This window comes from Protopterus annectens, chromosome 8.part1 (assembly GCF_019279795.1).
Source record: "Protopterus annectens isolate FY-2018-M chromosome 8.part1, PAN1.0, whole genome shotgun sequence".
Lineage (NCBI taxonomy): Eukaryota > Metazoa > Chordata > Ceratodontiformes > Protopteridae > Protopterus > Protopterus annectens.
In genome coordinates, this window is record NC_056742.1 from 368,110,563 (window position 1) to 368,137,000 (window position 26,438).

A 26,438-nucleotide genomic window follows, 5' to 3' on the forward strand; every position below is an offset into this window, starting at 1 on the left:
TAAAGATTATACCGTTTCCTGTTTTGTGAATATAAATGCTATTTTACACATACAGACAAGAGAACCTTAAACTGAGACAGTGATTTGATAAAACTCTTTTCCTGATAGTTTTGATTTTCAACATCTATATGACTGTAACTGTAATAAAAACACCGAAAAATGTTCTTGTACTCACAAAGAATCTTGCCGCGTTTTTTTTTTTTTTTTTTTGTATATAGTTTTTATTTTTGGTTGCACCTTATTGCAGGTGACTTATATTTATCTCTGAGGTTCTGTGTTTTTGTTTGCTTTTAAAACTCAAAGATTCAGTAAAAACATACTTGAGAAAAAAGCAACCCTAAGAAGGCATGAACTACCCCTGACAAAGCCAAACTGTGAAGTGTCTAGAGTTTGAAACTTATAGTTTGCTCTTGTTGAGTAGGTACGTAAGACTGATGGGCCTACAGTGCAGGCATGGGCAAACTACGGCCCGGGGGCCACATGCGGCCCATTAAACGTTTTGATTTGGCCCGCCAAGGCACCCCTTCATTTCCGATTTTTCGTCTTTTTTTAGACTTTTTCATTTTTTGTGGTTTTGGAGCTGACGTCATTACTTGCGCGATGACGTCAGCTCCGTCAGCCTGTCGGAATTAAGATCAAGGGACATGCGGGAGCGCGTCTGTTTGAATAATGGGACTGCCCGCCGTTTTGGATTTAAGCTCAACGGACTTTTACACCATAAAACTGCAGAGTTTTCCAGGCAGAATGGGAGTTGCTGCACAGCTTGCATTGAAGTTTTCTTTAAGGTAACAAATGTGTGTGTGTGTGTGTGTGTGTGTGTGTGTGTGTGTGTGTGTGTGTGTGTGTGTATGCGATCGGAGAGAGAAAGTGAGTGAAATTAGTGAATGCAGATTTGAAAGGTGAAGAGTGTGTGTGTGTGTGTGTGTGTGTGTGTGTGTGTGAGCGATCTGCTTCATTATCTATTCTCTTGCCTTATCCTTCAAAAAAAAAAGAAATGATCTGACTGCTTAAAATAAGTAAAATGTGCATTCTCTCCACATCACTAGGCACTCCATTGAATATTTGTACTTTTAGTGTGTTCCCAACAGTTGGGTTGTCACACTGAACTGCACTATAGTTTGGTTGCTTTGCTTGCTTAATATTCATCACAGACTCGGCCTCCCATTCTTTATCAGCCCCTTCCCACAAGAAATGTCTTTCTTTCAACTTTGGACATTTCCTTCCTGCTCATGTTGGTTCTTTAAAGTATACTACTGTAGTTTTCCTTTCATTTGTACAACTGCATTGTACTCCAGTCCAGATGCAAATGTACATTAAATGCACAGACCCCAAATCTGTCCCCTGACAGCTATAGTTATACAGCATGTTTATGAAAAGTTCTCCAGGCATGTCTAGTGTAATGCAGTTCAAATAAAGTGAAATATGCTGTACATTTATGAGATTTAAAAATTTTTTTTTTATTTATGTGGTTATGGATTGCTTTTCTGTCACAGCAATGGAACAGCATATGATGAGAAATCAAGTCCTGTTTATTAAAGTGAATGTCAGGGATTTCTGTAGTGAGATTGAAGAAGAGGGAGGAAGCAAATACCTTAATTTGAATTATTGCATTTTATATAACCCATTAAACAATCAAGATCTGAAAAATTACACATTGAAATAAAGAAATTTAAGTCTTCAGTTTAAACACATTTTTAATCATAACACTGAAAGATGCATTGCAATAACTTTTCTTCATTTCATTGGAAATTAAAGCACATGTTTTCTCCATATCCCAAGATGTGTATTTTTCCCCCAATGAGGTGATGTTTTCAAAGCATGCCATCTATCTGCTCCTGTTCCGGCCCCTTTGTCAAATGTTAGAACTCAATGTGGCCCACGAATCAAAAAGTTTGCCCACCCCTGCTACAGTGTATAGTTACCTGGGACATCAGAATGGCTACCCTTATGGAAGGGGATGACTTTGACATTTCAATTTTCTGCCAATACATTTCCTGTGGAAAGACATTGACGATGTTTAAGATATGTTTTGCTAAGTGATATGTTAAGCTTATCAGTAAGAATCTAGGTATGTTGACTGGCACACAGAGTTATTATTATTATTATTATTATTATTATTATTATTATTTACATATTTATTTTTTGCCTTGGAGAGCGTGGTTGAGACTTGATCAAAATTGCTGATAGGGCATTTGTCATGAGCTGATACGGGGAAAGAAAGCATATAATTGGTGCAGTGAAATGAGAGATGACATTTGTGGCTAAGATGTTAACTATGGATTTTTCATCCATATGGTTAGTATAATTTGCAATGAATTCAGAATATGGTAGGTTATTATTCCAGATTTAACTTGCTTACAGCTTTATTCAAATTAGCAAAGTAATCGTCAAAGAACAGTAAAATAGAACTTAATGCAAGAGAAAAGAAATGAAAGAAACTTTAAAAACTCATGTAAAACAAAGTAATACAACTAGGTTAATCAGAGGTGCTGTATGTTAAGTTGTGTACATTTCCACATGGAAAAAAATCAAACACCTTATGTATGATCTTATTTTACATCAGGAATAAAAAAAATTAAAGTTACAATTTTATTTCAATTCTTGTATAACTCCATCTTCTACTTGTTGCAGAAACTGTTAGGTACTCAGCATACAGGACTTCCCATCAGTCTTTCTTTACAAAGAGAGATTAATCTCTTAAACCACTGCTCTTCTGCAACAGCCTTGTTAATAAACATACTTGGGTGTGCCAAGTTGCCATCATCTAGGTACTTGACAGACACTGAAAACTCACTGATCCTTTGCTTAATATCAGTAGCCAATGCACCTGTACTTACACTGCATAGCAAGGTACTGTCACATTTTCCTTCTGGGGTGTCTGCTGACTTTTTAGTATCTCTGCTTGACTTGAATTCTTATTTGAATACATTTGTCACTTTCAGTTGCCTCAATATCCCACAACTGCTTTACTTGCTCTGCAAGACTGTATTGATCTTCTTTCTTAACTGCCACGTCTTCGGTTCTCTCTTTCATTTTCTGTGCATGTACTTTAACAGCTGCCTGAAGGGCAATTTGTAGCTTTGTTTTAGCCTGAGAAGATGAAACCAGATGTTCTAATCCACTTTTGATGTTTCCAGAGTCACCATGTTTGCTAATGTGAAGTCAAGATGATTGGACATCACCCACAATCTCGTAGCCAGAGTAGTGAGAGGTCATGTCAGAGGAGGAGTCACAGCTGGTCCGTTAAAGGGAACGACATAAAGGCAGAGATAAAGAGAGGGCAAGAGAAAAAGAAAGGGAGAAAATTCCAGATTTAACTTGATAAAGATTTGAAATTTCAGGGCCCTCTACGGTGAGTCACAAAACCCAGAGACCGACTGGCTGAATAAATAAATGTATGTATATTAAGTCTGAGATGGCCATTTCCTGGAATATTTCCTTTTCTTCAAGGTATAGCAATCACTGAGTTGGTATATATAGGTTTGGGAGGTGTGGAGGGGTTTCCCCTACATATCAAGGGGTTCAGAAGGTCTTTCTCCCATACAAAAAAGAAGTTCAAAGGAGAAGAGCAATGTTCAAAATTCAATCTTCTTTTGGTATTTTAGTCTATTCGGCTTGTAGGGTGATTGGAGCAGATTTCAATGGGCATGTTGGTGAAGGGAACAGAGGGGATGAGGAAATGATGGGTAGGTATGGTGCTAAACAAAGGAATGCAGAAGGTCAGATGGTAGTGGATTTTGTGAAAAGGATGGACATGGCTGTGGTGAATACGTATTTTAACAAGAGGGAGGAGCATATGGTGACATACAAGAGTGGAGGAAGATGCACACAGGTGGATTATATCTTATGTACGAGGGCCAGTTTGAAGGAGATTGGAGACTGTAAAGTGGTGACCAGGGAAAGTGTAGTTACTAGTTAGGCAGCATAGGATGGTGGTTTGTAGGATGATGTTGGTGATCAAGAAAAGGAGGAGGAGTGTGAGGGCAGCACCAAGGATCAAATGGTCGAAATTGAAAAAGGGTAATTGTGAGGTGGAGTTCAGGGATGAGTTAAGGCAGGCACTGGGTGGCAGTGAAGAGTTACCAAATAGCTGGGTAACTACAGCAGAGCTAGTAAGGGAGATGGCTAGAAAGGTGTTTGGTATGACATCTGGACAGAGGAAGGACGACAAGGAGACATGGTGGTGGAATGAGGAAGTACAGGACAGTATACAGAGAAAGAGGCTGGCAAAGAAGAAGTGGGATTGTCAGAGAGATGAAGAAAGTAGACAGGAGTATAAGGAGATGAGGTGCATGGCAAAGAGAGAGGTGGCGAAGGCTAAGGATAAGGCACATGAAGAGTTGTATGAAAGGTTGGACACTAAGGAGGGAGAAAAGGACCTGTACCGATTGGCTAGACAGAGGGACCGAGCTAGTTAAGATGTGCAGCAGGTAAGGGTGATAAAGGATAATGAGGGAAACATACTCACAAGTGAGGAGAGTGTGTTGAGCAGATGGAAAGAGTACTTTGAGGGGTTGATGAATGAAGAGAATGAGAGGGAGAGAAGGTTGGATGATGTGGCGATAGTGAATCATGAAGTGCAATGGATTAGCAAGGAGGAAGTAAGGATAGCTATGAAGAGGATGAAGAATGGAAAGGCTGTTGGTCCAAATGACATACCTGTGGAAGCATGGAGGTGTTTAGGTGAAATGGCAGTGGAGTTTTTAACCAGATTGCTTAATGAAATCTTGGAAAGTGAGAGGATGCCTGAGGAATGGAGAAAAAGTGTTTTGGTACCAATTTTTAAGAATAAGGGTGATGTGCAGAGCGGTAGTAACTACAGAGGAATTAAATTGATCAATCACGGCATGATGTTATGGGAAAGAGTAGAGGAAGCTAGGTTAAGAAGGGACGTGATGATTAGTGATCAGCAGTATGGTTTCATGCCGGGAAAGAGCACTACAGATACAATGTTTGCTCTGAGACTGTTGATGGAGAAGTACAGAGAAGGTCAGAAGGAGTTGAATTGTGTTTTTGTAGTTTTGGAGAAAGCATATGACAGGGGGCAAGGAGGGGAGTTGCGGTATTGTATGAGGAGGTTGGGAGTGTCAGAGAAGTATATAAGAGTGGTACAGGATATGTACGAGGGTAGTGTGACAGTGGTGATGTCTGCAGTTGGAGTGATGGATGCGTTTAAGGTGGAGGTGGGATTACATCAAGGATCAGCTCTGAGCCCTTTTCTATTTGCAATGGTGATGGACACAGGTTGACAGACGAGATCAGACTGGAGTCCCAGTGGACTATGATGTTTGCAGATGACATTGTGATCTGTATAGAGAAGGGAACAGGTGGAGGAAACCTTGGAGAGATGGAGATATCCTCTAGAGAGAAGAGGAATGAAGGTCAGCAGGACTAAGACAGAATATATGTGTGTGAATGAGAGGAAGGATAGAAGAATGATGAGGATGCAAGGAGTAGAGATGACTTAAGTGGATGAGTTTAAATACTTGGGATCAATAGTTCAGAGTAATGCTAAGTGTGGAAGAGAGGTGAAGAAGAGAGTACAGGCAGGATGGAGTGGGTGGAGAAGAGTGTCAGGAGTGATTTGTGACAGACGAGTACCAGTAAGAGTGAAAGGGAAGGTCTACAAGAGGGTAGTGAGACCAGCTATGTTATATGGGTTGGAGACAGTGGCACTGACAAAAAGGCAGGAGTTAGAGCTGGATGTGGCAGAGTTAAAGATGTTAAGATTTGCACTGGGTGTGACAAGGGTGGACAGGATCAGGAATAAGTATATTACAGGGTCAGCCCAGGTTGGAAGGTTTGGAGACAAAGCCAGAGAGGCAAGATTACATTGGTTTGGACATGTTCTGAGGAGGGATGCTGAGTATATTGGCAAAAGATGCTAAGGATGAAGCCACCAGGTAACAGGAAAAGAGAAAGGCCTAAGATAAGGTTTATGGATGTAGTGAGAGAGGACATGCAGGTGGTTGGTGTGACAGAGCAAGATGCAGAGGACAGGAAGAAATGGAAACAGATGATCCACTGTGGGGACCCCTAATGGGAACAGCTGAAAGAAGATGATGAATCTATTCGGCTTGTCAGCACTAGGTATTTTGAATGTCAACATTTGAATAAGGGAGCCTATGATTATCTTTATTGTCTGTGGCTATTTTGTGCTTGTGGGCACCCTTGGGGTTTATCATAATATCCTTGAGTACCTGACTAATTTGTTTTTGCCTGGACTGTAGGCCAGCAACATTGATTTGATTCCTAGATCTGGATGCTGAAGAAGATAGAGGATTAGGGATGGAGTGAGGAGCTGCTGAGATCTTGCCAGTACTGGGGTTGAGGGTATCAAACCTAAAAGTACCAACATGTTGATAGTTAAACGTTGTAGCTTCTGAGCAGGAATGAAATGCTCATTCTTTACATCCAGATGATACAGGTTTGTGCTACCATATACCTGTAAAAAACCTTCATGTTACTGGTTGAGAGTTTTACTTTGTACTTGCTACGCTCCTTGATGCAAATAAAATAAGTGCAAATAAAAATCTATTATGTCTGCCAGGATGATGACCATGATGTATTTGGCATTTACCTCCCCTGCTAAAGCTCATAACTGGCAGAAGAGGAAATGGACTCACTCAGCAGGAATGCAGTTACATTTATGGTCTTTTTCAGAAATATTTCCATAAATATGGTATTTATAGTACAGATATCTTTTCCTTATGTTCAGTAGTTTGCAGAACAACTGGACCCTTTTATTAATCATGAAATCTTTGAAGGTTCAGTTGAAGCTGTTTTCTTAAGTATGTTTACCCAAGGGTTTTATTCTCACATGTCCAGGTAAATGTTTCTTGCCTTCAGTGTTTCTTCTTGATAGTAATTCCTGCTCACTTAGAAAGTTCAAGAAGTCTTCACAGTCAAACAATCTTACCACTACTCTTACAGTACTGAGACATGATTAGAGGACAGTGGAAGAAGAGAAATGTCAGTCACACGTCCTGTTTTAGGCTCACAGCATGTCCCTCACATCTTCTCTATCAGATACCTTTTGCTATAGCATTTATTACTTCTCTTCCTGCAGCATATCTTCAGTCTCTATCTTCTTGTTTTCTAAAGTACCTTTTATCCAGCCACACTAACTCCTCCTGGCAGCTCTTAGACAGGAATGGTCCTTGAGACTGCAGATTATAGTACCACTACAGGGGTGTGGCTCATAGGAACAGACAGCACAGGTACAGGAATGTTATATTATGCAGGTGACATAAGGATACTAAAGGAAATTTAAGTTGGCATGATGTTTCTGAGTTAAAAAAATTAGGTTAGTACATTCAGATTAAATATCTTAAAGAATCAATAAAATAAGAAATAATATTTATAATTTCTGTGACTATCAGCAATGATTTTGGATTGTACCAGCTTGGAATGCAGTAACATTAAGTTACAAAAATTATCTTTGCAACATATTGCATGCAGTGAAACTGAACTTCAGAAGTGATGGTTAAAGATGTGTTCTCAATGAAATGGTGCATTAGTATGTGTCTGCTTTACTAAACAGCAGCATTACTGAGATATTTTCTCTCTCTATCTTGATGATTATTAGTGTCCCTCCTTACTTGCAGCTTGCTCCGTTAGTCTGTTAATTTCCAGGGAATGAGAGTCATACACTTCAGTCATTCCTCCTAGTGGGAGAGCTGAGCAGCATAGAGCAGAGCCATCACCTGACTGAGTCCAGTAGATTTTGTGCACTGAGGAAGGGCTGTAACCACCCTGTGCATGTCCAGTGCCTCCCATGGATTAAAAATGCAATGGACATCAGCAAGGACATTTCACTTGCATCTACAAATGATGTAACCGATCAGGACAGGATAGCCCTATCTCCATAACCTCAAAGGCAGCACTACTATAGACTCCTTGGTCTCAACGGAGAAGTCTGCAATGGGCAAATTCTGGATCAAATACCTTACCCCTGCTTCTGCAGAGAGGTCTGTCAGCAAAGCTGTGTCACTCCTTTCTTCTCCTACACCTGCTCTAGAAGGTGACCAAGCTGCTAGCTGAACACAGATCACCTAGCTTATCCTCAAGGCATCATCTCACTGCCTAAATGGAGCTGGCCTAAGCAGCACAGTTCTTACCACATATAAAGAGAAATGCGAAAAACTGTATAAAGACATGGAATATATATTGTCCACTATCATAAAACCTACAAAAAAACTGGGTTTCACCCTCCAGCTTTTTCAGTCTTGAAAGCCCCCCATCCATGCTTTCTCGTGTGTGCTAACCCTAACCCTATCCCTGCCTCTAATGCTAACCTTATCCCTGCCTCTAACCCTAACCCTAACACTAACCATGCCTGTAACTCTAACCCTACCTCTGCCGCTGACCCTAACCTTAACCCTACCCCTGCCTCTAACTCTAACCCTAACCTTACCCCTGCCTCTAACTCTAACTCTAACCTTACCCCTGCCTCTAACCCTAAGCCTAACCCTGCGTCTAATCCTAACCCTAAGCCTACCCCTGCCTCTAACCCTAACCTTACCCCTGCCTCTAACCCTAAGCCTACCCCTGCCTCTAACCCTAACCCTAAGCCTACCCCTGCTACTAACCCTAACCCTACACATTAAGTTGCTAAATACTCTTTTCCTTACAGTAATGGTATTCAGCTAGAGTATATCTGCAGGTTAGTAGTTTGTGTTCTTTTTTTTTCTTTGTTTATTTTTGTTAGTGGTCAGTTTTTTTTTTTTTGCTTTTTATTTTACCTATTGGAAAAGGAAACAGTTTTCCTTTTTTTAAACATTTTTGTGTTTTGAGGATATAGTATTTCATTGTGAAATAAGTACAAGTTTGTTTGTAGATTTATTATGTGCCATTGATACATATGAGGGATGGATAACAATATACACATGTACGCACACACACACACACACACACACACAAACACACACACACACACACACACACACACACACACACACACACACACACACACACACACACACACACACACACGTGTGTGTATATATATGTGTGTGTGTGTAGACAGCATAACTTAGTATGAAGGAAATGTAGTTTTCCAACCTTAAGGGTCATGTACACTTTTCTTATAGTAGAGCAAAACCAAATAAGGGCAAATCTCTTGTACAGTAATGAATACTCTTGATATTGGCATATGAATTACTAAAACAGATCAATGTCACAACTTCTTAGGAAATAGCCATCTGAAAGATTACTTTGTATTCTTATTAAAAATAAGAAAACAAGTGAAAAAAATTAAGAAAATAAGAGCTGACCCAGTTGTTCAGGATTTGAGAACTTATGCGGACAATCACCTAATGTATGACCATAATGTGTCTACTGTTGTAAGAAAGTCCTTCTATATCTCACAGATTATAAACAAAGGGATTGTGTCTAGATCTAGGAATGTCATTGTCTCACTTTACTCAGCCCTCATTAGGCCAGTCATTGAATATAATGCCCATTTGGTATGCATCTGTCCAGACACATGTAACAACTGGAACACCAACAAAGATACCATACTGAAAGGATACAAGGCCTAAACAACATATCCTACAGGGACCAATTCAGAGCCCTGTCACTATACTCAGTATTCTACAGATCGCTAAGGGGTGATCTGTGTCTGGCATAAAAATGCATCCTCAGATTATATAATGATGGATTCACTGCACATCAGCAAGTGAAATGGCATCAGAAATACTGGATCTAGGGATCTAAACCTCTTCTGCAATATCAACTGAATAGTTTGGAGGGACAGGTATATTTCCCAGAGGACACCTCTCCTCTGGAACAGACTCTCCATCCACGTAAAACAAAGTTCATCCTTGTCCACTTTCGAGTATTACTTAGATCGGGTCTGTATTAGAACATCGAAGTTTCAAAACTTCAAATGTTCTAATATCGACCCCTATTCAGCGAAAACTGAAAACATCGAACATACAGAACAGTGAATGTTTTCCTAGGGAAAAAATTTGCTGTTCCAAAACACATACACACAACACAAGCACACCAAACAAACAGCAATCCACATGCATACATCTAAAATCTTGCACCTAACTCTACACTAAACTATGCATACACCACTAACTATCCACTTATCTTAACCCAAACCCTAACCCTAAGGTCCGTCACTATCGCACACTCATCTCACCCGCGCCCTAACCCTAAATCACCTACCCCACCCTAACCCTCAGGTCCACACAATCGTACACTTACCTGACCCGCGCCCTAACCCTAACTCACCTAACCCGCCCTAACCCTCACGTCAACACAATCACACACATAACTAACCTGCTCCCTAACCCTAACTCACCTAATCCGCCCTAACCCTCACGTCCACACAATCGCACACATACCTAACCCGCACCCTAACCCTAACTAACCCAACCCGCGCTCAATCGCATACTTACCTGAACCCGACCCATAACTTTCCACCACAGCGCTGAAAATACTTAAGCAACAGAAACGGACAACCAAATTCTTTCCCTAGGAAAAAAATTTGGTTTTCTGTAGCTTCGATATTTTCAGCGTTCGCTGAATATGGGTCGATATTAGAACATTCAAAGTTTTGAAACTTTGATGTTCTAATATAGACCCCTTAGATCTATGGATGGACAATAGAAATTTTACTCCAAGACTGCTCCCTGCACTACTAATGGACACAGGCAGCTTCTAAATGTTTTACCTCATGCACGGGTCCCCTCAAATTGTCTATGGTATGATCCCTGATACAATTAGCAACCATGGCACAGGTAAGGCCAATCTATAACCAAATGGGATAGGTTATTTCAAGCACAAAAGGAAGATTGGCTAAGCTTAAAAGGGTCTGCAAGGGCAGCTACCCTAGAACTTACATATGAACCTATGAACCTGTAAAACAGTTTTCAAGCTGTTATTGTTTGTTTAAACCTTGATTTATTAAGTTAAAATAAGGAGATGAGAACTTTCACCCTTGCCAGATCTTTATCAGATGTAAATTATGTGTAGCAATATATATACTTTTCTAGTTTCCATATAAAAAAATACAAATTACAGCCAAGACTTTAGAACAAAAGCACTAAAACAGATTATATTCAATGACAGAGACTAATACATGCATAGTTACATCTTTATAGTGATTGGTACTTCTTACTCTTTATCTAAGTTTGCATCTTTGTGTTGTGATTGGTGCTTTTTACTCCTTACCTAAGCAAGTACAGAATCATTGCTTATGAACAATATTTGAACCTCAGGCATACCAAGGTTACCCATAGTAGAGTATATTTGTTCACGGAACAAATGAGGCCCAGTTTCAAAAGAGTTGCTGTTAGTGTAGGTGACAATTTACATTGACAGTAGGTTGAGAACAGGTGTTTTGGAATCTAGTCCCCACAGCAAGCCTGCTTATAGATAGGCCTTACACCAAAGTAAGTCACTTACACTGAGACCGAGTCTTTTGAAATCAGGGCAGACTTAGTTTCAGAACCACTCTTTTGGAATCTGGCCCATGGTGTAGTCTCACTGTAATTTGTTTTAATATATACTATATTCATATAATGAAAATGCAGGACTAGATGCTTGCATTGATATTTGACATTAGATCTAGCATGCTGATCACCAGTCAGATACACGATACTTAGATTAAATGTAGATATCAGCTATATTATCTTAACCACGCCTGCTATGTCCTGTATGAGCAAAAATTACAGTGTATAATATTGTGTAAACTGTAAAGCAGATTATGAAAGTAATAGTTAGACAAAGACTGTTTATGACAATAACAATATTAAGTGAACAGTCTAGTACAGAACTGATATTACATTTTCCATCATCCCTGCTGCACATGAGATATGTAGTGAGGCCACAACTTGAAAAGCATCTCTTCTATATGTAATTAATAGAGAATTCTGCTTGCAAAATGCTACAAGTCTGAAACTGGGGATTTAACTTGAAACGAGCATGTTTCAAAAAGAATAAAATTAATTTGAAAACAAGGATTAGAGTTGTCAGAATGCATTTGTAACACTAAAGAAGGTGAGCAGGTAAAACACTGAAACATTTATGTTAATACATTCACCAAGTAAGCATGCTCAAAGTTCTGCTGCAGGCTACCTCAGTGTTATTGCCTGTAATCTAAGGGTCATGTGGTAGAATGCTGCTTTTAACAGCAATAAGCACCTCAGAAACACTTGGTCAAAATCAAATGCAAAATTAAAGATTAAGTGAATAAGGAACAATTTCTGTATCTACCTTCCTACTGGTTTGAGTTAATGTACTTGATAGATTAAATTTAATTAGGACTGGCAGCTTAGTGCAGAAGGGTTAGACTATGAACTGTTGATGAGCTTTATCCTGCTGTCCTGGGCCTGCTATGTAAATCGGAGTAAGTCACATAAGCAGACAGTGCTACTTGTTCACCCCTGAAACAGAACATTTGATCTAAGGAGATTTAACCAATTACCAAACAGATACATTTGGACTAAACGCACTTCAGAATAGCTTTCTGATATATGCAAGTATCTCAATCAAACTCTTCTCTTTTGCTAAAAGTATTTTGTCTTAGGGAGTGATGTTAAGATGTTCTTACATAGTTTAGGAACCTGACCTTGAATTCCACCCAGTTACAGATGCATTCAAGAATGACTTCAGTTAACTCAGAATGCTGATGAATATACAGCTTCAAAGTTGGTGGGGAAGAGATAGAGCCTAACTTGGAACATAAATGTTTGCCAGAAGTTGAAATGGTTTTGATACTGGTTTGAGTCACTGAACTTGGTAGCTGACCCTTAATACGTTGTTTCCATCTGATTCGAAGAAGTGCAAAGTCTAAAATAAACATTACTGATTTTGCTGTTTTGGCTGAAAGCATTATAATCCGGCCTCCCAGACCTGCTTTGTCCTCAGGCTGTTCTCCCCATTGCTGTTCCTCTACAGCCACAGATCCCTCCATTACTCCTGCCAGGTAGTCCCTGATATAACACTATTGCTAGGTGGACCCCAGCTTCTAAGCGAGTTAAATTTATTGGTCCTCACTTGTAACACCCTGGAAGCAAGGAATCTTGCTGGGGGCACAGGACACAGTACTGGAAGCCATCATATATGTGGTAGATGATCAGCTGCCCCTAGCCCTGTTACTCCTCCCTCAGTGTTGACACATGTAACTGATCCTGATGGGCAGTGAGAAGTCAGATGAGGCTGTATCCACCCCAGACACACATTGTGGCCCACTACCTGCTGATGATGTGCCCACCTGAAGCCCTTAGAGTGGTCTGCCACCTAGCCCTCTGACATACCTAGCCTGGTGATCTGCCCTAATATGAGCTGTAGCCGCCACCAGATGTCAGTGAGAACTCCATCCAAATTATTCCCTCCCATTCCAGGATAGGCACATCCATCCTCTGCCTGCACCATGAAGTGCTTGGGGTGCTAATTAAACTCAGGTTTCCCGGGCTAAGAACAGGACTTTACCCCTGCACACTACTTATGAGGCTTAAAAGTGTTGCATTTTGTGCTGTCAGTAGCCAGTGAATGCAGTTAGGATGCTTTTATGTAGTGCAGGAGCCAGACCTTTATTACACACACACACACACACACACACACACACACACACACACACACACACACACACACACACACACACACACACACACATGCGCAAATACACAGAGCCTTTTTCTTTGTATTCAGTAACAGCTTCAATGAATTGACAGTGCTCTTGGACATGTAGCTCCAGTTGGGGAGGGTAGCCTAGCCTAGATAGCCTTCATGCTTTCTCTGAAATTGTAAATACTTCATCATTTTTTTCCTGAGCTGTATACCTTACGTCAAATTGTATCCTCTAGTTCTCATGATGTTTTTGAATGATGGTACCCATAATAGTGCAGATTACTTAAGGCATTTAAATGTTTCTGTTATGCCACTGCACTGCCATCTTCAATGCTTATGTTAGAGACCTTACTGGCCTGTTTTCTATATGGTTTCTGGTGCACACATTACATTACATGAGTGTTCTTGCTGTCTCCTGAACTGCCTTCATACCATTTATGGTGTGAGTTATGGAAATTTCTTTTACAGTACCAGAGGGTGCAAGGTACTTAGACATAAAGTGTGAATGTGCACACATGTAAATTGTATCCTTCTGGTTATAAGATTGCTCAGAAAAGCATAGTAGAATTATGCCCTGTTATGTTATAAATCAATGCATAGCATAACATAAGGCAAATATTAGTAAGCATGTGGATGTGTTACACTGGTCATGCAACACTGTGAGATCACTGAGGACATCCTACAACATAATATTATAGTGTACAACAAATGGCTGTGACCACAGCTGCCTACAACACAGCAAGTTCCTTTAATGGACATGCTATCTTGAAATGCTAACATACGTACATAATAGACATGTAGAACTAATGAACCTTTACTGGTTTAGGTTGCATGGTCATCTCATGTTACAGCTTTCTACCTGATTGGCCTGCTTCACTGGGCATGTGCAAGCATAACAGTACTTTTGTAAATATACCATATCAGTTAAGCAGAATGCAAATGCCATTATAATTATCAGAGTATGTAGCTCATTGGTGAATTACTTAGTTATGTCTTTGTAATGTGTAGTATGCAATACATTTGGGCAATGGTCTTTATTAGAGACATTGATAGGGTTTGCCTTAGATACGAGCTATCCCAAAACCTTAGAGTAAGGATTACATATGGGAAAGCGTCTAACCTAGACACAAGCTGTCTCAAAACACTACCATGGGGATGGAATTAAGAATGGATTTACCCTAGGTGATTTAACCTGCCTGGAGGATTTCCTACCCTTGTAAAGTAGATGAGGTGTTATCTCATTTAGTGCATCTCATTTTGTAGAATTTCCAGACATGATTACTGTTTTGTAAAAAGAATCACTGCCATTGTAGCTCCTGTGTAGGGACTGGCAATGATTCATTTTTTTGTTTTGTTTTTTAATTTTTACAGTATAGATCTGTCCCCATGGAGTTATATACAAGTAAGGGAGTAAGGAAGGTGAATCCCCTGTCAAGGAGGGCATTGAGGGTCTTGTCTCCTATAAAAAAATACTTTGTTTAGTTTTTTTTTTTCTCAAAAATCTTTTTATTGAAATATTATAACAAAACATTATTTCAAAAATAATGAAAACCACAGATTATATATTTGTACATTAAGGAGTTGTTAAAAGATTACACACATTGAAAAGGAAATTCTGGTACACTCCCATTGGTTAAAACCAACCTAACTATGTACAAAATATATACAAAATGGTAACCAAGAATTGTATAGCTAATATGTATTAAAATCATTTAAAAATATTAGATAATAAAGAGAAAACACAAAGATAATGAAACCCAAGAATTCTCACACATAAATGTAACAATACTAATAGTCACTATTAATGATAAATAGTACCTTATCAATTGCTTTATTATTAAATGTCATTTTTTTAGGAGACAATGTCAAGATTTTATGTGCAGCAATGTACGAGTGAGCCAGAGACCTAAAGCCTAACCAATTTAGTCTAGTGCGGTCAAGCCAGTTTTTTGAAATATAAAACTTAATCAATGAACAAATATATATGATGACATGTAGGTCAAGTCTAGGTAAATGCATGACAGGTATATGTAAAATAGCTAATTCCCATGAAAGGGTAGATTTGTGATATCCCATTCTCTGTAGCCTCACTCTCAAAGAAGTCCAAAGTTTGTGAGTGTGTTGACAATACCACAAAATATGTAATAGGTCTGCATTTGGGAATGTGCAACAAGGGCATGAAGAAAACTTATTAGCATTAAATTTGCTCAATTTGGAAGGTGTGTGGTAAGCATTATTGTTGATCATCAATTGAGTATAAAACAACTTCTTAAAAGGAGAGTAATCAAGAGAGATCTTGAAAGCAGAAATTTTCTGATCTAATGTTATATGTGGGTTATGTTTGTCCCAGTATTTAGAAAAAAGACAAGTGAAATCTTGTACTATTTTATTTAACAGGTTATATGATTTGGATAGCATTTTTTCAGGAAGTAAATGGGTTTGAATTATTGTATTTAAATTCTTAAAATCCCGCTCCCTTGGCTCAAAGTGTTGTAGTTTGCATAAAGTTAAATCTCTCAGTTGACGTAGGGTAGTAGTATAAGTGCAGTTCACCTTAAATATCTTTCTCAAGTCAGATAAAGATTTATCTTTATGTTTAATAAGATCCCAGACTCTGAGATTTTTGATTTGAGGAAATTTTGTAAGATCAAATTGCATGTTATCTAACTTAAAGTTAGGGTTTAAGTGAAATGGCTGTAATAAACAAGAGAAAGTGTTCAATCCAACAAGACTTAATAATTCTTGAAAGGCTCTAGCTTTCTGTTTTAAAAAATTTGAAATTTTAAGAGAATTCACAACATCAATAGGTAGGAAAGGGATAACTTCAGGATTAATATTTTTTGTAGTAATGTACTGATGCCACAAATACACCCATTTAGGATAATGTACCTGTCTCAAAGTATTCATTCTCGAGATATTTAAGATTTTGTTTGCAGAAATAATTAAATAATACAAATAAAAGTTAGGCAATCCCAACCCTCCTCTAGTCTTGGGTGCTGACAACTTGACGTATGAAATTCTTACAGATTTAGGATACCATAGAAATTTAGCTAGTTCTATGTTAACCTTATCAAAAAAAACTTTTGGAATAATTTGGTCAGAAGAATTAAATTGAAAAATAAATTTGGGAAGAATATTCATTTTGATTATTGCAGCTTTATATAGTAATGACAAATTCAAGATTTCCCATCTACGTAAATCCAATACAATTTACGCCCAAACCTTAGATAAATTGTTTTGAAATGCTGATAAACCATTGTGATTCATATGAATACCCAAATATCTAACATCATATGTGATTTTAAAAGTTGCTTCTTGAAATAAGTAAATTTTATGAGCACAGGGATTTAAAGGGAAAATATGTGTTTTGTGTGAATTAATAAGATAGTCAGAAGCAAGTGAGAAATTCGCCAGAGATTTAGTCAATTTTTCAAGATCAGTAATAGGTGTTTGGAAGTAAATAACTAAGTCATCAGCAAATGCTGACAGTAAAAGATTAGTATTTAAGACTCTAGGAATCCTATGGAATGATTTTTGCGCTAAATGAAGTAATAAAGGCTCTATGTATAGATTAAAGAGAAAGGGAGAAAGCGGGCACCCTTGCCTAGTACCATTTGTAATTTTAATAGGATTAGAAGTAATTCCATTAATATGCAATAGAGTATACGAATCTTTATATAGAGTTTTAATTAGGTTTATAAAAGTAACAGGTAAATTAAAACACACCATTGTTTGAAATAAAAACTCCCAATTCACTCTATCAAAAGCTTTCGATGCATCCAATATCAATGCATACATAGGAGTATTATTACTCTTAGTAAGGTGAATGATGGATTCTAACGCTAAGGTATTATCCCAAGCATGTTTACTAGACATAAAACCAGATTGGTCAGAGGAAATTATAACTGGCATAACTTTTTTCAACCTATTAGCCAGAATGGAAGCTAAAATTTTGATGTCTAAATTAATTAAAGAGATGGGCCTGTAATTATGTGGATCTGTTTTTTCTTTATTATTTTTCGGAATTAAGATAGTCTTGGAAGTGTTCCAGTGTAAATCAGAAATGTCATTCGTTTTTATATAATTATATGTTTTAAGAAGAAAAGGGGCTAGGGACATTTTGAAAGTTTTAAAGAATTCGGCGGTATATCCGTCAGGACCAGGTGCTTTACCATTTTTTAACCTGCCAACAGAATCACAAATTTCTTGAATAGTTAAGGGGGCTGAGAGAATTTTCTGTTGTTCTTCATTTAACTTAGGGAATATGATAGAACCTAAAAAATCATCAATATGGTCTTTAATCTTAGATTTAGAAGTTTTAGAGTATAGACTCGTATATAAGGAAGTAAATATTTGCATAATATCCTCATCAGAATTATAAATCTGGTTGTTATAGTGTACAGGTGATATCCGGGGCCTGGAAAAATTATTTTTAAGAATCCGTGCTAACACTTTAGAGGGCACCTGAGCCCATTCAGAATAGGTAGCCAGAAGTCTTTGTTCTAAAATAGAGAGGTTATGTTGATGTAAAGAAAGCAATTCTTTTTGGGCATCAAGTAATTGTTTGTAATTCTCGGGATTGGGATTCATTCTATATTTGTCTTCAAGAGATACAATGTTATTTTTAAGAGAAAGATCTCTATCTCTATAAAACTTTTTAAGATATGAGGCCTTACTGATTAACAAACCCCTTAACCTTGCTTTACATGCAGCCCACTGAATATCGCAGGGTATATTTGTTGAATCCAAATTAACTTCCATTTCCTGAATTATTTGTGTACATAAAATTTTAGTTTCACTATTAGAGAGCAAATTGTTATTTAATGTCCATGACTTGCCCCTTGATATTATTGGAGGGTATACGTCCAAGCGTAATTTCAATAGAATTCTTGAATGGTCTGAAAAAAATCTTGGCTCCATAATCATATCTAATATCAAGTGGGCCATAGAGGATGATAAAAGAAAAAAATCAAGTCTCGACCAAGTTTTATAACATTTTGAGTAATAAGTAAATCTATCTTCTTTTTTAGAATATTGAGTATACTGTAAAGGGTCTATAAGATTAAAATCTAACATAAGTTCCTCAAGGACCACTGATGCTTGATAATTATAGGAAGGTGAGCTACTAGTATGGTCTAAAATAGGGTTTATAACAGTATTCCAATCACCGCCCACTAAAACATAATGATCTTTGAATGATGCAATAATGTTAAATATCTGGAGTATAAACGTATGTTGTTGATTACAGGGACTATACAAATTTAAAATTAAAAGTGGTTTGTCTAAATAATGTATGTTAGTGGTAAAATAGCACCATCTACCATTCACGTCATAGTTTTCTTCAATAATGGCTCCTTGAAAGTTCTGTTTTATTATAATAGCAACTCCCTTTGAATTAGATGAATCACCAGATGCTATTATTTTTCTAATCCACTTTTTATTATTCTCTTTAAACCAATCCATTCTGGGCATATATGTTTCTTGTAGAAAATAAATAGTAGCTTGAGATTTAAAAATTAAATGATATAAAAGGGATTTCCTAGCTTTATTATTTATACCCCTCACATTCCAAGAATCAATGTTCAACCAACTCATCCTTAATGCATCCTGACATTGCAAATGAATGAGCATCATGTAATATTAACAAATTATGTGTGATATAAATCTTGGTCATGCTATAAAAATTGGCTTGCGCAAAGATTAGGTTAAAAAATCCAGACAGTACTGTCACAAAGTAAACCCTCAATACCCCCCCAGTGCCTAACCACCTCATTCTAGCCATTGAAGGTACACAAGTGTGACATATTATGTAGGAAACAAAAGATTTGGTTACCATAATATTATAAAGGCATGAAATAGAACTAAGCGAAGTCCTAATAAGAACTAACAACTGAAAAAACAACCTGTACATATATACAAGAATACAAATTACAAGATGCCCGACCAGATTAAACCCCATCTCACATATTTTCCCAGCCTCCTATAACTAACATTGAACTAATAACATGTAAGAAAACAAGTATAAAAATCATTAACATTCATCTCTATTCCCAGACTTGCATATTATTAACAGATGATATCCTAACTGCATTAAATAATAAAGATGATACAGCCATTACAATATTAGCCTAACTAAATAACATGGATTTATTTTCTATCCCAATTTAAAATAATCAACTGAATATTAGGTAGAGATTTAGCATACATAGAGAAAAAATTATGTTATTTCATAAGTTTAAAGCGTTACATGAGCACAAACGAAACCATCATGTTTAAATAAATCAATAAGTAATTGACTGTCAACAGTGAAACCCACACTCGATAATAAATATATACATTAATGTATTAATAAAAAAGAACAGTTACTTTCGTGAAGGGCACTTTTCAAAATTCAATTGTATCTGGAGAGCATCATTTCGCATCTCTCGCACCAAGACATCCAAGCAAAATGTTAACGCTTGATTTACGAGCACCAGAACCATAGGGGAACCATAATCTGGATGAACCATGTCGTCTCCAACGCTGTTGATTGTAGACCGTCTCTTCAAAGCGCTTTGATTCATCCTTAAGCCTTGATAATAACAAACCAAGGCTCAAGAAAGCTATATGAGAGCCTTATTTACAAAATCAGATATGTTTATGTATTTATAATACCTTACAAGCCCTCAACTAAACCAGTTATGAGAACGCACTCTTTTTACCAGGAAATAACTTCGGCATGCCGTCTCTCTAAAATGACCTATACCATCTGTTTCTCAAGATAACAGTTCTTTTCAAATGAGGGCTTCCGAGAAACAGCCACATTATTTTTAAATAAAGCAAAAAAAAAGAAAACAATGACAATATGACAATAACTAGTATATATCTCTCTATTCAATCAGTAAACTTTGTGTGAATCTAGAAACCCCGTTGACCTGTCACAGAGTCAAGTAGGTATAAGCAAAGCAAATATAACCTACCATTTAATAGATACAGTTGCGTATAACATCAATAGCAATATCAGATGACATCTAAGTATCTAAATTAGGGACTTCATTAAATATTTTTATAAAGATATTTTTAGCTTCCGTGACGTCTTTCGCTGAATATCTAATCTCTTTAAATGTAAATGTTAAAGTGTTTGGGTATCGCATTTGGAATTTAATACCCTGCTTTATCAGATTAGTGCAGAAGGGTGATAGCTTTTGCCTACATAGTTTTATCTGAGGAGGTAAATCGTGTGAAAAAGACAATTTATGGTTGTTCCAAATAAACTGTTTTTTACTTTTTGCTGCAAACAAAATCCTTTGTGTGTCTTGATAGTTTAAAAGTTTGGTGTATATAATCCTTGGTATCATAGATGTTTGACGGGCTCGTAAAGCTCTGTGGGCTCTTTCAACTGTTAAGGATTCAGAGTTTGAGTTTGACTCTTGGCTTAATAAAGCCATAAAAATTTGTTTAGTTACAGACAAAAGAGTTTGATTTTCGTATGATTCAGGAAGTCCTCTTATAATGACATTGTTTCGCGGCTTCTAGCTTCCAAATCAACTACCTTGTCTTGTAGTCTCGAAGAAGGGAATCTTTATCTTTAACAGCAGAGTCTATAGTGTCAATTCTCATTTCTAGCGCTTGGCTTTTATTTTCCAGTTTCTCAATTCTATCTGTAATGTGCTTAAGAGTTGTACCAAAATCATTAAGTTTGTCTGAAAAGCCATTTATGGCAGTTTGTAAAGGTTGGAGCACTAATTTCAAGTCTTCAAGGTGAAAACTGGAATCACTTTTTTCTTTAGTGTTTGACTTAGTAGTTTCAGAAAACTGTTTAGAAGTCCTTAAACGTTTAGATCCAGTGTCTTTTTCAGGTGACAGTATGGTTGAGATTTTAGCTTTTGTAGTTTGAGTTTCCATGTTATCTGAAGAAGCAGCCATGACAGGAAACAAAATTAGCAGTAGGATAAGCGGCCCAAATTCACACCTTCTGTGCGCGCGTGGCAAAATGCATCCAGGACTATAAAAAGAACTTTTAAGTATTTTGAAGAAAAAATTTAATATTTTTTCAATTTCGAAGCCGTAGAATTAAAGAGTGAATGTTCCTTAGTCTTTCTATATAAAAATCTTCAGGCAAAGTCTATTATTTCAGCGTTTAAAAAACCGACAAATAGTTGGAAAGTAAGGAGAACTGGGAATATGAGGCACTCTAGTCAGCGACCATCTTGGAATCTACTTTGTTTAGTTTATCTAGTTGAATCTTGGACCAGTTTGTTTCATCATTGTTGAAGCATCAGACAGGGAAGTAAATAGTGTGGGAAGAAATAGCCAGAGAATTGTTATGGCTAGGCTTGTATAGGCCCTAGGGCTGATAGCCTAGTACCAACCTATGAACCTATGAACCTATGATACTCAACAAAATGTAACAAAAACCTCATGAAGCACAACAGCAGGTGGAAGTAGGAGAGTGCCGTGGCTAAACATAAACATGATATTGTAATAACAATTGGTGATAAAAGGAGGTTTTTGTTACCTCTGCTGCTTTTGGGACATGACAGCAAAGTTGGGAAGAAAGCATGTGTGGAGTGTGGTTTATTTCTCTATGCTGCTGTTGGGGGAGGTGTCCTTGCACTTAGGCGGAACACATAGGTCATTTTACTTGTTTATACTGCTACTGGGGCTAGAGATGGTGTCAGGTGGTCAGTGCTGCACACAAGATTGAATTGTAATTGTAGCTGGGAGGATGGTGGGTGGTTATTACCTAAGCAATAGAAGGGGAAATAATAGCAAGAGAAGGTGATGAGTAAGGAGGTTTCAGTAAGTGATTCTGCTACCTAAGGTACGATGCTTTTAGAAGAAGGGGACATCTGCAAGAGCCGTGTGCACTATCTTAAAATTATAATTAGAGAGGGAAACAATGAGGTTGTGTATCTCTGATCTAACTGACATGAGTATGACCTTGAAATAAAAACAAGGAAGAAGAATATGGGATAAATGCTTACTATGTATAGGGTGAGATTAGTTTTAAACCACTTAAATCTAGAATTGTGGACAAAGGCAACAAATCATGGGTGCTCAAAATCAGGAAATACTTTTAAATACTGCTCATGTATAAAATTGCTAGAATAAGAAGTTTTGCATTACTATGCATATTTTGAAGCCATATTTTAAGAGGAACAGACTAAAAATGTGAGGCAAAATCAGGAACATTCTGCAGAATCAGAGAGAGCTATACTGTTTGCAGAGCATCACTACTCATGCTAATTAGTAAAGCTGGCCTAAACAATTCGCTGTGGCTTCACTGTGCCACCACATCAGACTGTTTACTTCTTATTTATTCTCCAAATTCTGCATAGTTCAGTCCTTAGCAGAGTCATGATGTAGTGCTAGATGTCTTATGCAAAATAAACAAATCCCATCCTCTGTCCTTAAACGATATCACAGCAAAACCATCAGTGATTGGTTATAAATTTCAAACTGTTGAATGTTTTTCAGAGTGAGACATATGCACAGCCATGACAGTCATTATATACTATATTGTAGTCCTTACTATTCTAGCTTGAATTACAGTACAGTAGTTAACCACCAAGCCATCACAAAACTACAGAAGAATGAGGTATCAGCAAACAAGTCTTCACCATACTAAAATCAAACTGAACCTGTGAAAGGAATCAGCATACAGACATATGTGCATTAACCCACTACATAAAATAAATATGTGAACTGGAGTATAGCAGTAAGCCCAGAAGTCAGGTGTAATTGCAAAAGAGTGTTGAAATCCCCAATAAAACACAAGGACCCCATACAGTGTATGTACACATGAATCATGGATACCAGGCATACATATAAGGTGTAATGACTAATAAATCAATGCCAAAAAGGAATTATAATGCAAAGTCTAATGTAAGCAATGCTAAGCATTGCACAGGCCAGCTTAGGTGGTGTAAGCAATGTGTAGGCTAGCTAACTCAGTGTGCCCAGAGGTATTCCCCTTTAAACAATGCCAACCCTAGGTAAGCAGGTTAGCCTTTTCAAAACTGGCCAGTCATGGAAAAGTGCGGGAAATTGGCCCTACTTAAACCTAAGAGGTGGGAATACATCTCATAACTGGTTGTAGCTTCCCCTTGCAGGCACCAAGTCAGGAAGGGGAGAAGGTATGCACTTTCGGGCACAGCGCTGGTGCTTCCAGGAGTCTAGGGTCATAGCAGGACCCTTGTCAAATACCATGATCAGAGACTGCTGCAGGGCCAGTACCAGGGCTCCCAATATAAGGCAGAGGCCTGGGACTGTCTCTCCCATGACCTCACCAGTGCCACTGGCATATCCCGAACTGGTGAGCAGGTCAGGCATCACTATTCTGACCTGAAGCAGTGTAAGGGGGACCTCTTGGACCAGTGGATCTAAGAGGCTAGAGTAGAAGGGGATGTCCCAGTTGTGTGTAAGTATCACCCCACTACGTGTGCAATAATTGCCAGCTCATGTATATCATGGATAGGTATGGCTAAATATTCCTCTTATATCCCCCACAGCTGCAATGGAGCGAGCCGCGAACCAGGAGGCCCACGTCAGTCACCTGGCGAGGTTGTGAGGCAGGTCAGTAATACTCATGCATTTACTGTCATGGGAAATAAAACTAAAAGTATTAATACATTAATTGCCTGTATAAAACCTGTATTGTTCAAGGCAAATACTGCATACACTGGAAAATATGGCAGGAAGAGTCTCATATAGTTTATATGTTAATAAAGTGTAATAGTCTGACAATAAAGTTCTAACTGCTGGACTGCATGTGTATACTCAGCTATCATATGGTAATACAGATTTGCAAGCATGTAATAGTACTGTTGTATTAAGCACTGTTACCCACACTGTGCACCCTAAATAGAATGTGTAGGAATGCCTGTATATGACTGGTGTAATCCCCAGAGGCCATTTAATAAAACTGACACACATAGACAGAAAACAGGGAAAAGGCAGACAACAAACCCCGAATAGCACATGCAACTGAGATGTGAACTGTTATATTTTTAGCTCACACAGCCATGGTTCAAATCCTGGCAGTGGGAGTAGTCTGCATACAGAATCATACCCCACAACTGTACTGATATGTCCAGAATGTCCAGTAAAGTGGCCCATATCTGGTGCCTGTCAACCTGTCCCCCTGTGAAATTGGTGGGATGATCCCAGATGTATAGGCAGCAAACAGGAAATACAACTGATTGACACAAATCTATGAGAACAAAGCTGGCACACTAGCGACTCCCCAAAACCATATGAGAGTAAGAAGCCACGTATGTCCCATTTACACCCCCATGTTGTCAAGCTGTGGCCAGAGTGTGTAGAGTAACAGAGTGAGATGTATGTGCATAATAGTAATGTGTAAGCTGGTACTGTGTGTGGCAACATTCAGGTTGTGCTAACAAACAGTTCTTGAACAGGTCTGTCGGATACCAACACTGTGCCAAGACATGCAAGAATGTTACTCTGTACTGGTACCGTTTACATTGGTATTGTAGGGCATTGTGACTGATGCAGTTGCTCTGAATAATAAGGTATTAGACATCACTGTTACCCACACTGTCCTACAAAATATAAATGTCTAGGATATCTGTATAGGAGTGTTGTAATACAAGGTCAGAATGCCAAAGCACAGGGGAATTATAAGACAGAAAGCAGGTAGGCGTTATACAGCAATATCTATGTAGCACACAAAACTCTGATGGACAGTCTTTAAGTTGTAGCAGACACAGTCATGGTCTGAATCCTGGGAGTGGAAGTAGGCTGCATACAGAATCATACCCCACAACTGAATAGATAAGACCAGGATGTGCAGTATATGGGCCCATATCTGCTGCCTGTCCCCCTGGGAAGTCTGTGGGATGATCCCAGATGTTTAGCCAGCCAACAGGGAATACAAGTGATTGTCAAACATCTATGAGAACAAACCTGTCACTGTAGCAACTCCTGAAACTGTAAGGAAAGTAATAAGCCAAGTATGTCCTATCTACACCCCCATGTTGTCAAGCTGTGACCAGAGTGTGTATAGTAACAGAGTGAGATGTATGTGCATAATACTAATGTGTAATCTGGAACTTTGTGTGGCAACAATCAGGTAATGCTAACAATCATTGCTCCCACAGTACGTTGGATACAAACACTGTGCAGAGAAATAAAACCCTTCATACCCTGTACTGATACTGTTTACCCTGGTGTTGTGGGGAATAGTGAGTGTTGCAGTTTCTCTGAATAATAAAGTATCACTGAACACCATCAACCACACTGTGCTGCATAATATAACTGTGTAGGAAAGCATGTATATGTGTGTGTCAAGTCAATAAAGGTTGAAGAGGGCAATAGTCTAGATATGTCCCGGTACACCTGCATGTGCTCAAGACACGGCCAGAGTCTGTGCAGAAAGAGTTGGATAGCTATGTGCACAACATCAACCTGGAATTTGGGAGTATGTGTAGAAACAGTTAGTGTTAACAAACATTTCCTCCACAGGTATACTAGGTAAGAGGTATATGCTGCAGGTAAAACCAGTTCATGTATAACAATGACAACAGCCATATCACTGGTCAAACTAAGGATATAGGGTAGTGTAGTAATACTTGTAAGGTACAGATAACAGCACTGACTAGGAAAGTAATCTGGACTACAGGAATATACTAGTTGTTAACTGACATCTCCCTCCCACCATATCTCCAACAATAAACTACATACCCACCCCAACCGGTATGTAATGTCTCCAATGTTCTGATTATGTCATATTGGTTAATAAATATTTATGTTTGTTTCCATACATGTGCTATACTGAATTCTTCCAACACTGGTGGCATGGTGCCATCAATGTATCTGCATCCTGTTGTTATTACCACTGTGGTCCTATA

The 26,438-nt window shown here is 38.2% G+C and overlaps 1 pseudogene; it reads right to left on the reverse strand.

Moving 5' to 3' along the window:
* Positions 1–2,645: 2,645 nt before the first annotated feature.
* LOC122810133 lies at positions 2,646–20,147 on the reverse strand (annotated as a pseudogene).
* Positions 20,148–26,438: the final 6,291 nt, after the last annotated feature.